This window comes from Chiloscyllium plagiosum, unplaced genomic scaffold, assembly GCF_004010195.1.
Source record: "Chiloscyllium plagiosum isolate BGI_BamShark_2017 unplaced genomic scaffold, ASM401019v2 scaf_65, whole genome shotgun sequence".
Classification (NCBI taxonomy): Eukaryota; Metazoa; Chordata; class Chondrichthyes; order Orectolobiformes; family Hemiscylliidae; genus Chiloscyllium; species Chiloscyllium plagiosum.
The window spans coordinates 13,104-25,541 of NW_025215308.1; the positions used below are offsets into that span (position 1 = coordinate 13,104).

Genomic DNA, 12,438 nt, shown 5'->3' on the forward strand with positions numbered 1-12,438 from the left:
GGACAGTGCATCAGTGCAGCTTCTCTGGCACTTTTGGAGGACAGTTTGACACAGCTCTGCAAAGCTGTTAGCTCCTGAAATGTTGCCTTTCCTTGCTTTAGTGAGCAACCAAAGTTAGCTATGGGACTGAATGACTGGGGACAGTTATAACCTAACTCTCACCCCCTGGGAAACAGCTGGTTCTTTGCCGTCTGTGATTTCACTCTCTACTGTATGTGTTGGTCAGCGTATAAGACAGGTGTTTCACCGTATCCCCTTCCCTGCCACAGTGAGTCCAGTTAAAATGATTCTTTATTCTCTTCCAGCTCTTTATATCCTTCCCCAGGAGAACCACGGTGTTTCAGCAGTATGAAAAGTTTCATGGATTTTCTCTTTTTTTTTGCAACAGTTACACAATCGAGGGGTCCCTGGAGATTCCCGTCTAGGTGACGATTACAATATTCCCCACTGGATAAACCACAGGTGGGTGGTGCTCACATCATACTTTATTCACTTACTGATGGATGGGGTTGGATTTGAACTTATAGCTTTGCTCACTGTTTACTCCGGGGGCCAGTCCTACTATTGCTGTACAGCTCCGTGGCTACACTCTGCCTTTGTGTCAGATGGTTGATCGAATCATACAGTACACAGGTCTTCCAGCTCATCTAGAGAGTCGTACAGCATAGAAGCAGGCTTTTTGGCCCAGCGCCTCTGTACTGATGAACAAGCACCATCTAGTCGATACTAACAGAAGTACTCTAAATCGACATTCGTTCCACTTTCAAGGCCCTTTCAAGTGGTCACCCACACCTTTCTCTAATCCTTGTGAGGTTTCCTGCCCCAGCTACCCTCCCAGGCAGTGTATTCCAGCCCCTCACCACCCTCTGGGTGAAATGATTTTTTCCTCCAATCCCTTCTAACCCTTCTGTTTTTTTTCTTTAAAATTATGCCCCTTTGTTGTTGACCCTGCCTTGTCCCTGTCTCTCGTTAATCTTAGACACCTCAGTCAGGTCCCCTCTCAGCCCTAAAGAAAACAATCTAAGCTTAGCCAGCCTTTCTTCATCACTGAGCTGCTCCATCCCAGACAACGTCCTCTGCAGCCCCTTCCATTGCAATCACATCCTTCCTATAGTGTGGTGACCAGAACTGTGCACTCTAACTGTAGAGTTGTGTACAGCACCAACATGGCCTCCCAGATCTTATAATCTCTTGTCACAATTGATAAAGGCATGTGTTCCAGATACCGCCTTGATTACCCTATTAATCTGGTAAAAACAATGACTGCAGATGCTGGAAACCAGATCTGGATCAGTGGGTGTACAGCACCAACATGGCCTCCCAGATCTTATAATCTCTTGTCACAATTGATAAAGGCATGTGTCCCAGATACCGCCTTGATTACCCTATTAATCTGTCCTACCACATTCAAACATCTGTGGACAAGCACTCCAAGATTCCTCTGAGCTTCCTTGTGTCTTGCCATTCATCTAAATACTCCTTTTGCTTGTTCCTTCTTCCAAAGTGCCTCGCCTCACCTCACCTCTGTCAGGAGGAAATTCCATCTGCCACTGATCTGCCTGTCTGACCAATCCCCACCTATGTCCTCCTGTAACCCAAGAGCTTCCTCCTCACTGTCAACCACCCGGCCAATCTCCGTGTCGTCTGTAAACCCATTCCCCCTCACATTCTCTCCTATAATATTCATACATATCCCAAGCAATAAGAGACCCAGCACTGATCCTTGTGGTACACCTCTGCACGCTGCGTTCCAGTCACACAAACCGCTTTCTACCACCGCTCTCTGGTTCTAACCAGAGTCGATTTAGGATCCAACTTGCCACGTTACCCTGGATCCAGTGTGCTTTTACCTTTTACCAGTTTCCCATTTGAGACGTGGTCAAAGATTTAGCTGAAATCCATATAAACTGCAACAACCACCCTACCCTCACCTTCACACCTGATCATCATGAAATATCCAGTCAAATTTGTTCGGCGTGACCTCCCTCTGACCAAGTCCATGCTGACTATCCCTGATGAAACTTTAGTTCCCTCCTTCAGAACTCTTTCTAGTAGTTTCCCTATCACCGATGTGAGACTCACTGGGCGATAATTGCCTGGTCTATCTCAATCACTCTTCTTGAAAAATGGAACCGCGTTGGCTGTCTCCCAGTCCCCTCGCACCTCCCGTGTGGTCAGAGAGGAATTAAAAGTTTGGCTCAGAGGCCCGTACCTACCCCTCTCATCTCCCACAGCAGCTTGGGATACAACCCATTGGGACCTGTGGATCTATTTGCAAACCCCCCAAACCTCCAATACCTCTTCAAATCCCTAAGTCAAACTACTCAATGACCTCACCATCTTCCTTCTGTAACTAATACCTTGTCCAAATGAAAACCAAAGTTAACTACTTGTTTAACACCATACCAAAGTCCTGCAGCTCCATGCACAGATTGCCCCTTTAGTCCCAAAGGGGCCCTAGTCTTTCCCTGGTTATTTTGGGATACTCCCTCATCTTGTCCAACAGTGTTTTCCCATACACTCTCTTTGCACTCCTTATTGATTTCTTAAGTCCCTTAATGGTCTTTCTATACCCAACCAGGACTTCCCTTGGTGTGTTGTCTGCACTTGTTGAAAGCCTCAGTTTTCCTCCTTATTCTAGAAGGGAATATTCCTCGGCATCCAGCATTCTCTGGGCTTGAGTTCCTGCATTTAACCTTAAAGGGAACACGATGGGTCTGAACTCTTCCCCAACTTGATTTTAAATGACTCCCTCCTCCCCACATTCTGCTGCAGATTTACCCACCAGTCCACTTTGGCTGAATCTTACCTTATTTTAATAAAACCTGTCTTCCCCCAATACAATACCCTCTTTGTTTTGTTATAGAGAGAAAGGGTTGTGAGTTTGAGGTTTACTCCAGAGGCTTGATCCTATGATCCAGGCTGACACTTTCGGTGTCCTGCAGAGGGAGTGCTGCACTGTCAGAGGTGCTGTCTTGCAGTAGTTTAGATTAGATTCCCTACAGTGTGGAAACAGGCCCTTCGGCCCAACAAGTCCACACTGACCCTCGGAAGAGTAACCCACCCAGATCCATTTCCCTCTGACTAATGCACCTAACACCACGGGCAATTTAGCATGGCCAATTCACCTAACCTGCACATCTTTGAACTGTGGAAGGAAACCAGAGCACCCGAAGGAAACCCATGCAGACACGGGGAGAATGTGCAAACTCCACACAGACAGTCGCCCGAGGCTGGGATTGAACCTGGGACCCTGGCCCTGTGAGGCAGCAGGCAGCAGTGCTAACCACTGAGCCACCGTGCCACCCCCTGGTTAAACAGCCCTCTGCACTCCTTGGGTGCGTGTAAAAGAGTTCACGATGTGATTCAAATGGGACTGTGGAATGTTTCCAGTGTCCTGACCTATGTTTATCCCTCAACCACCATCACTAAAATCCAAAGATGTGCAGGCTATTGGGTTAGCTATGGGAAATGCGGGATTACAGGGATAGAGTAGGGGGCTGGGATGGTCTTCAGAGGGTCAGTGTGGACTCGATGGGCTGAATGGCCTGCTTCCACACTGTAGGAATTCTATGTTTCTATGAAAACAGATAATGCTGTCACTGCCACATTGCAATTTGTGGGACCTTGTGTTTCCTGTATTATCACAGGGACTGCATCTGTGCAATGCCTTGAGATTATGGTAGGCGCTGCATGCATGCTAGTTCTCCCTTTAACTGATTGTCCTTTCTGATTCTCTGTTCTTTCTCTGTCTCACCAACCCATTCATGTTCAAAGCAACCATAAGATGACTCATTCCTGACAGTGGCACTGTACAATGCAGAGCTTTTATTTCTGCTCTGTACCCAGATATGACCTGTCATATGCATTTGATATATCTCGTGTGAAGAGCAAGTCCCCTCCAGTCAGTTACAAAGCAGCCAGCTGTAAGGTTTGCTGGGATGCACTCAACTGCGAAAGACAATCCACTATTCCCAATCTGCCAGTTCTCTTGATCAGGCACATCCTCCCTTAACTATAGTGGGGGGGGGGCATGGTGGCTCAGTGGTTAGCACTGCTGCACAGTGCCAGGGACCCAGGTACAATTCCACCTTTGGGCATGGAGAGTCTGGGTGGAGTTTGCACATTCTCCCCGCGTCTGCGTGGGTTTCCTCGCACAGTCCAAAGATGTGCAGGTTCGGTCCATTGGCCATAGGAAATGCAGGGTTACAGAGATGGGGTGGTTCTGGCTTTGGAGGGTCAGTGTGGACTCGATGGGCTGAATAGCCTACTTCCACACTGAAGGAATTTTATGATTCTAATTGGAATTTTTGATATCAGTACCAGGAGAGCTTTAATGCCAGCTTCCATAAAGGAAGAACTACAGGGAATCCAGCTCTCTGTGCCGCAAGGCCATTTCCACATCGACCGCTCTGTCCTAGGCTGGACCAGGAAAAAATAGCTGAGGGACCAGAAAGCAGGCCTTACATTTCTAAAGCTTTTTTTTAAATAATCACTAGCCATCACACCAAGTTACTGTACAGTTAACGAAGCACTTTTTGAAGTCAAGTCGCTGTTGTAAGAAATGAACAAATTTGATAGTGGGGTAGATAGGGAGCTGCAGGAATTGAGATCAGATTTTTATTTTTGTCTGTGATATGCAGACATTAACGTGTGTGTGCGCGCGCGTGTGTAAAATATCTCTATTGGACTTGTGGTTATGCATATCCGAAATCATCCTTTCTTTGTCTCGGTTACTCTGTGTTGCCAAAATAGCTGGTGCAGTCTGACCATTTGCCTGTTTCTGTGGCGACTTACTCTGTGACAAGCCGCAAGATCAGAGGTTGAGAGAGGCCTGAGATCAGCCAGCATCTGGTAAATGCAATCACACAGTGCAGCGAGGAACTCCATCCTGTCAGCCTGCTGCAACCTGAAAGAGAAATCGGTTACATTTTACTGTTCTTGAATGTCACCGATCACATTGTTGACAAAGTCCTGTTGGATTGACTCAGTCTCATGGCTTTATTTGCAGCTTCTACACCTCCAAGAGTCAGCTTTATTATAATAGCTTCACTCCTCGCATTAAACTTGCAGCAAGGAAGGTGAGTTGGGACCTGTTTGCTGGTGTAGTGTGGTAGCTTTTGAAAAATGATAGCAATTAGTTTCTACCTCTCATGAACGTCTGCCCTGTTACTCATCCAAAATAATCTCTGGCTGTATTTGCACAAGTTATTTTTTTCTATAATTATTTTCATTTGAATGATTTTCGAACGCTCCTCAGAAGGCCATCAGACAGCACCAACATTAAATGTAATCAAATGCTGTTCACATTCAGGTTTCATTCTGGATCGAAGCTGAGGTAACTCATCTAAACTAAGCAGCACCTTTGCCATTTTGGTTTCATTGATATTGTCACATGTACTAAGTACAGTGGAGAGTTATGTTCTGAGTGTAGTACAGCCAGATCATACCAAGGTCACAGGGTGATTGAACAGAGCGAGGGATATAAAGTTACAGCTGCAAAGAAGGTGCACTAAAAGGAAGATCGGCATTAGATTTGAAATTTGAGAGGCCCATTCAGCAGTGGGATAGCAGCGGGGAAGAAGCTTTTGTATCTTCTGCCTGATGGAGGGTTTGGAATAGGTTATAACCGGGGTGGGTGGGGTCTGTGGTGATGTTGGCTGCCTTTCTGAGGCAGGGAGCAGTGTAGATGGCGTCAATGGATGGGAGGGTGGCTTGTGTGATGCACTGGGCTGTGTTCACAACTTCCTGCAGGCACTTTGCAAAGGAAAGCGAGAGTTCAGCCAGGTTTCCTGGCTGTTTATAAATGCTTCCTTGTGGGGAGGACTTGCATGACTCTCCAGTGTCTGTGTTTTAACCATCATAGTCACTGTAGATGAACTATTAGCAGAATGGATTTATTATAGCCTAAAGAAGGACAGATTCTGTTGCAGTTTTTCGACTTACCCTCATTAGGACTTTCAGCAGGGAACACACATTCAAGGGGGATCTTGTGGCATGTTGGTTGTACCCTTATCTCTGTGCCAGGAGGTCTGGATTCAACTCCCCTCAGCTGCTCCAGAGCGGTGGGAATATTCCACAAATTCAACTCGACGTTTGTACTGCATGAGAGGTGAATGTTGATTCAAGAGAACTCAAAGGTGTTGCCATGGAGAATGCGCCCATTAATGCTTATTGACAGTTAACAGACAGGCTTTGTTTAAATTTTAAACCAGGCAAGTCATCTCTGATTGTAAAGCCCATTGCCCCCTGAGAGATGAACTGGAGAATGGCTGTCAGCCATTTTGTTGAATAGAAACAGGCATAATGCATAGTTCCTACAATGCATGTAATTGTTCTTTCCCTGCAAAGTATAGGGCTCTGTTTATTAATATAGTGTATGTGTAAGTGTGTCACATTGTGGACATAGTTTATTGTCAATCTGGTTGTGGTATGTTCTGGTGTTTTTTTTAAAGGACTCATCTTGTTGTATTTTCACAAAGCCTATATAAAATCTATTTAAAGCTACAGGAGATATATAGTCTAATCCTTAATCCTATCCATGATTAACCCTACAAAAGAACTTTATACTACTGATGTTTTACTTTAATTGCAACAACAGCAGGTTATCTTTTTATGTTTTGAAAGAGTGCATTCGTTAATATGAAATTGAGTTTTTCTGCATTTTACACAGCTCTCTGATTCGGATTACTTGTATTGAGGTCGCTTTGTTAAACTCCGCAGACTGTCTCACATCTGCTCTGTTTTTCTAGGCTCCAGCAGAAAGAGGCAAAAGTAATAAAGATAACAGTGAGTGTTCATCATTCCGTTGTCATGGAGATAGCAGGTCCTTTGTTGAAGTTGGATGTAGCACCCCAGTACTGATGTATCTGTCAAACCCATGGGTGTTGCGCAGGTGGGAGGTTGGTCGGGTCCTTGTACGAGGGCTTGCTGTTTCTGGCCTTTTTGGTTTCCAGCACTCAATAACCTGCTGTCTTTTAGGTCAAGACCACATTTGAGCCATGCTGCAGAGATTGCCTACCAGCAGGAACCTTCAGGCTTCAACTGTTGAGGCTGAAGTCACCAACCCTGCTGTGATTTCCTCATGTGACCTCCTGACTAGGAGCATTCTGCCTCCGTTACAGAATCTCTGAATTGCTCCGATGCTAGAGAATGCTATTGAGCTCATTGTGCCTGCAATGGTTCTCTAAGCATTTTAACACAGTGCGATACACCTGCCTTTTCGCCAGACTCTTGCGTGTTGGGTTCTATGTACATAACCATCCTCCTCAATGCTTTAGTTAAATCTACCTCTGCCAGGCAGTGGATTCTAAACCCAGTCCACTCGCTTTGTGGAATTTTTTTTTTTCCTCATCTTGCATTTGCTTCTTTTGTAAAACACTTAAAATCTGTGGCCTCTCTTTCTCAGTCCTTTTGTGAGTTTCTCCCTCTCCAATCTATTTCTTTTTGATTTTGAAAACTCCCATCAAACCGTCCTTTCAGACTTCAGCTCTCCAAGGAAAACAGTCCCAATTTTTCCCATCTTTCCTCACAATGAAGGTGCCTCATCCCTCGATCCGTTCTGATAAAGTTTTTCTGCACTCTGTCCAAATTATTCACATTCTTTCTAATATGTTGCACCCAAAACCGTCTACAGTTCTCCAGGTCCAGTCAGTGCCTTCTAGAAGTTCATCACTTCCTTGCTGTTGTACTCCATTAACAATACAATATGCTTTATTCACAACTCTTTCTGCCTGTCCTGTCACCTTTATGAACATATGCACATGCACACTCAGATCCCTCTGTTCCTGCACGACCTTTAGTAACCTGTATTTAATATTGTTTTGTTGTATGAAAATGTAACACCTTGCCCTTCGCTGCGTTTAACTTCACCTGCCACCTCAATGCCCACTTCTCCAACTTGTCAGTATCCTTTTGAAGCCCTACACTGCTCTCCTCGAGATGACCGTTCTTTCCCATGAGCCCATTCTCCAGGCACTGTCTTTCCACACCGTTTGGACAGGGAACAAACTCTTACTCAGACGGATTTATCCCGACTGTTAGCAATGTAGCCTTTAATCCCCCACCTCCAGTATTTCTGTCAGTAATAAGAATGTACAGCGAATCATTTGGAAGTGTCTTTCTCCAAGTAACTACCCTGCAGGTTAATTCTCCAAGTTTTGGAGATCCTGGGCCAATCCTGGAAGGTCAGCAACCTCTGACTGAGGCTCAGCCAATCCAGAATGAGCGATGGCTGAATGGGTTCATGCGTTCTCTGCTGTGACCCTGAACTGTGCAGAGCTGACCCTTGCTGTGTGGTGACTGACCTGGACACGCTGTGAGAGGGGCTGGCCTCTGAAGGGCACAGGAGGCTCCTGTCTCTGAAGTGTCGGCTCTGTGGCGATGCACACATCGGGTGAAGCCTGGGTGAAGTTTGGCCATGGTACCACTTGTTGTCAAACACCATACGAACATTGACTGTCGCCATTAATCCCAGCTATTTGGCTCCCCGCTCCCCCCAACCACCCACCCATCTCTCTGGCCTCTTGAATGAGTTTGCCACTTCAGTGCTATCGAGAGCTGTCAGTTTGTATCCTCCAGGAATTGGATTTGAGTCTGTCTCGATTCATTCCATTGAAATGAAGAGACAATGTGCTGACCAACAACACCAATGCCCAATGTCGAGCTGTGATCCCATTGAATCCTTAGCCATGTTGTAATGTATCAGAATTAACCGTGAGTTTTGGGAATATCCTTGGTTTTGAACAGAAAACTCAAGCTATTGAGAAGGTTGGTTTAACGTTAGGATTATATTCCCTCCCTGAACTCACTACATTGTGTTTTCAGACCTGTATTGTGAACTGTTTCTTTTTCTGGTTGTCTCTCTCTCTCTCTCTCTCTCTCTCTCTCTCTCTGTCTTACCCTCGCTTACTCTGTCTCCCACCCTCCCATGCCCTCGCTGTCAAGTTAGGATATTATTTATGTCAGGAGTGTGTGTTACAAATTTACTGAAACCATATCCAGTTAAGACAGTAATATTGAGCCTCAATAACATCCAGGACTCAACTCATTGTTCCACAGATACACTTCTTTTGTTATAGTTGAGTCAAAACGATTTCAAAACTGTGCAGCATTAAACTTGCAGCCAGCTCTGAGACCTGGTACCTCAGGGGGTTCTGTAGATTCTCTGTGATTTACTTGTGGTGTCCATGATACTATGGGGATCTCCTCAGAGCTCTCTCAGTGATTGCAGTCAGTAACATAGAGTATGTGCCGTTAATTTCCCTGTGCGTTCCTTTGTCTTTAGCAATAGGTGCGAGCAGCCCGAAGGAATCTGAGAGCAGCCTTCCCATCCAAGTTGATTATGATGCATACGATGCTCAGGTATTCCGGTTACCTGGACCATCTCGGGTGCAACGACCCACCTCTTTCAGGTGAGTTGCTTGAGATTTTTGGATATACTCTGAAATAGTTTTGTCCTGGTGTTCCTCGAGTCTCGCAGCTCCTCTGCCATAGCGTTTCTATAACTGTCGTGTGACTGATAATCAAGTCCCACTCCTCTGCCAGTCACTCCATCAGTACAACCACGTTGGTTCCATTACCAAAATGGCCAATAGTTTCCCTTCAGTATTACTGTCCAACAGAAGATAAACGTCCATCAAGTGTCTAGGGTGGGGGATTTCGGGCCTAGAGGGCATTTTTTTTAAGGTGAGAAGAGAAAGATTTAAAAAAGACATGAGGGGCAACTTTCCTTTTTACGCAGAGTGTGGTTCGTGTGTGGAATTATCGTTCAGAGGAAGTGTGGTACAGTTACTTGTTTAAAAGTCATTTTAGATAAGCACATGTTTGGAGGGATATGGGCCAAATGCAGGCAGGTGGGACTAGTTTAGAGTGTGGTTCGTGTGTGGAATTATCGTTCAGAGGAAGTGTGGTACAGTTACTTGTTTAAAAGTCATTTTAGATAAGCACATGAGTAAGAAATGTTTGGAGGGATATGGGCCAAATGCAGGCAGGTGGGACTAGTTTAGTTTGGGATTATGGTCGGCATGGACTGGCTGGACCGAAGGGTCTGATTCCATGCTGTATAACCCAGAGATAATCCATACGTTATGAACAAAACTTATTCTTAAAGCAAACTCTGGTTAACACTTCAACTATGATCTGGGATTAAAACCATAATCCCCTAATCCCACTCACTGTCACATTCACACCATAAAGAAGACAAGTCATTGCAGGAATAGTGTTTTAAATGGATAAAGTCAAAAGGAGAAAGAAGAAGCCTGTATGCCAAGGGTTTGGAAATGAAGGATAAAATATCCACTGGATTTCCTGTTGATGAAACTGAGTAGCTGACAGGATTAGACAGATGATAAATGTCCAGTTCCGTTTCAATTCCAGTCAACTTGGATTCAAGTTATTAAGAATTGGTCACACAGTGTGCCCCTTCAGATGTTACCACTCAGATAGACGTGCTGCTATTTGGAAACTCTCCCAGGATGTTCAATGAAAATGGTAGTTCAGGAGAGTTTTACATCCTCCTGGGTGTCATCTTTACTCTGCCTCCTGGGAGTGTAGAACCCAACTCAGCCCAGAAAGAATTGTTGTGCAGCCATCAGCATTGGAACCGCCAGTTGTCTCCTCTTAGCTCGTTTATTTGTCAATAATTCAGCAATAAACTCCATCTCCTATCTCCTTGAAAGCTTTCCTTAGCTGTTTCTCCAAAGTCACTCAATTTCTAATAAAACGTCAGGGACTTCCAGCTCACGTTAAACTGTTGACTTCAGTTTCCAAGTGGTGACATGGTTAAAATCCTTTAAAGAAAGAAGTCCCAATAATCCAAAATTTCCAGCCTTTTCCAGCTGGTGCTGAAATATAAATGTGTACTCCCAACAGCTACTTCCTGCTTCTAATGTTGATCTAAAATGATGCTTCCATTTATATAACTCTCTTGAATACAGTAACAAATCAGGACAGGATTTATACGCTTAATGGAAAGGTCCTGGGGTGTGTTGCTGAAGAGAGACCTTGGAGTACAGGTTCATAGCTCCTTGAAAGTGGAATCGCACGTAGATAGGATGGTGAAAAATGTGTTTGGTATGCTTTCCTTTATTGGTCAGAGTATTGAGTACAGGAGTTGGGAGGTCATATTGCGAGGCTGTACAGGACACTGGTTAAAACACTGTTGAAATACTGCATTCAGTTCTGGTCTCCCTGCTTTGGGAAGGATGTTGTGGAACTGGAAAGGGTTGAGAAAAGATTTACAAGGATGTTGCCAGCGTTGGAGGATTTGAGCTATACGGAGAGGCTGAAGAGGTTAGGGCTGTCTTCCCTGGAGCATCAGAGGCTGAGAGGTGACCTTACAGAAATTTATAAAATCATGAGGGGCATGGATAGGGTGAATAGCAAAAGTCTTTTCCCAGGAAGACAAAACTAGAGGGTGTAGGTTTAAGGTGAGAGGGTAAAGATTTAAAAGGGACCTAAGAGGTAACGTTTTCACGCAGAGGGTGGTACGTGTATGGAATGAGCTGCCAGAGGAAGTGGTGGAGGCTGGTACAATTGCAACATTTAAAAGGCATTTGGATTCGTATGTGAATAGGAAGAGTTTAGAGGGATATGGGCCAAGTGCTGGCAAATGGGACGAGATTAGTTTAGGATATCTGATTGGCATGGACAAGTTGGGCTGAAGGGTCTGTTTCTGTGCTAGACAACTCTGACTCTTCAACAACTAGGCAGTAGTAAGGGTGTATCCTGATCATTGTCTCACAGTTGGTTACTTCCGTTGTAAACGTGGACCTTCCCCATGGTGAGGATATGGATGGAATTGTGTGGTTGAATTTCAAGCTCCCCGTTCCGTCACTGCGCTGATACATTCTGCTTCTTTGTATTCTGCCTGTCAGACTGTTATAAAATTACCACGCTTTCAGTTCTCTGGTTACTTAGACCGGTCGTGCCGCAGCATGATGTCTGAGCGATTCTGCCCGGTCACCCTGGTTTCTTGTCCCTGATCTCAGGCCTGTTCGAGAGAGCCACACCAGGAAAAGTTCCAGCTCCTACGATGTTTCGAACAGTCCGCCCCACCACAGAGGGGCGCTGCTTCTGGAGGAGGTCAGGAGTCAGGCCTCTGATGACAGCTCTCTCGGGAAGATCTCCAATATTCTCCTGATCCCGCGCCCCCACCTCCACCAGTACGAAGTTAGCAGCTCTCTGGGGTACACCAGCACCAGGGGTAAGGGTACGACTTTTGGCATCTTTTCTTTGTAAACTGCCTTCTCTCAGACTGGTGCTCCCCAAGTGGTTTCTTGGTGTGACCCTGTTGCAAGGTTTGTGAAAAGGTGTGGTGACCCCTCAGTGTTGGGGTTTGGAAGAGATGTGATGGGAAAGATCTGTAAGACTGGAGCTGAAGGTCTGATAGAGTGGGGAACATGGCTGATGTAACAGGTTGACACTGCGTGGTGGTTA

The 12,438-nt window shown here is 45.3% G+C and overlaps 1 long non-coding RNA gene across 1 annotated transcript; it reads left to right on the forward strand.

Moving 5' to 3' along the window:
- The first annotated feature begins 367 nt into the window (after positions 1-367).
- Positions 368-12,227, forward strand: LOC122548276. The gene is made up of 5 exons (XR_006311202.1): positions 368-462; positions 5,012-5,081; positions 6,753-6,789; positions 9,287-9,413; positions 11,991-12,227. It is a non-coding gene; the product is annotated as an uncharacterized LOC122548276 (long non-coding RNA).
- The last annotated feature ends 211 nt before the right edge of the window (positions 12,228-12,438 follow it).